This window comes from Amblyomma maculatum, unplaced genomic scaffold (genome assembly GCF_055883805.1).
Source record: "Amblyomma maculatum isolate TAMU_Amacu unplaced genomic scaffold, ASM5588380v1 scaffold_23, whole genome shotgun sequence".
NCBI lineage: Eukaryota > Metazoa > Arthropoda > Arachnida > Ixodida > Ixodidae > Amblyomma > Amblyomma maculatum.
In genome coordinates, this window is record NW_028146748.1 from 265,412 (window position 1) to 266,692 (window position 1,281).

Sequence of the window (1,281 nt, forward strand, 5' to 3'; positions counted from 1 at the left end):
AGCTATATTTCTCGTTTATACTGGATTGGAAAGTACACGAGCGCGATATATTAGGCGACAGTCTCCAGACCTATTCAGTTAGCTGGCAAGCGCGAGAGAACCGACTTTTGAATGAAGTCATCACCTCGAAGCTAAATGACTAATTGTAGAAATGATGACACAAAGTGCTCTCCCATGCGGTCAATCTGAAAATTTTCCCTTGTAAACGTTCGTAAAATCAGTCTGCAAAAAAAAAAGGGATCTTAGCCAAACAACTTAATCAGTGAACATCCAGTGAATATCTGCCGCAAATGTTAATATATCATTACAGTAGACATTATAATGTCCACGTTGACGACAGTAGAAAGTGGACATGTACAGAATACACACATATGCCCATACATGATCTCTTGATGAGATATAAAATATTCTGTAGATATGTAGCCAATATATTTTTAGGGGCTGGGAGCTGTGTAATTGGAGTACAGCCTTTTATAATAAGAGTAATCGTAGCAACTGCTGAAAAATGCCAAAGAAGATAATTGTTTATCCCAGGTAAAAACTTCCTACTGGTTTCTTGCTGGGATCCTACTAGTTTCAGTAGTACTGGTAGTACTGGTTTATTAGCACATTCCCCATAGTCACTGAAATCAGCAGCGGTTGGGCCTCGCTGAAAGCTGCAGAACGTTGGTTGGGTGCATTGGTTCCTGTGGGCCTGTTTACCTATGGAAATCTTGGTGCAGCAGCTGCCTTGGGCCGCAGAATCAAAACGAAGACGAGGGCAAATTCAAAAGTATGAGTCATATTTTATTATTTTCCATGTCTACAAATATTCTGCAATCTGCGTGGACACTGTTGTGTTTTAATCTGGTACTGCTGCAAGTGCTCCAGCTTCAATCGACTATTGCCATGAAGTTAGCTGCATAAAAAAATTTGTTCAGAAAAGCGTGCTAGAAACACCACACTACTTTTATTTAAATATCAACAATTTGGAAAGCAGCCTTTCAAGAACAATGCATGTTATGGGAATCCACACAGGAACAGGTCAACTGCAGTAGAATCATATAACCTTGCATAAAACATTTTAGTGAAGGGTGCTTCCACTGGTACATGTGAAAATGTTCTAGGTGGCTCGAGTGTTGCCAGCACTTGTGCACATTGCTCCAAAGCCCGCACATTACCGCTATGTTTTATTCATTAAGCAATGAGAACTCTATTCTTCAAAAATGGACGTAGCGCTAACAACACATTCACATGAAAGACACGGACAAGCGCTCACTGACAACTGATCTTTTATTGAAG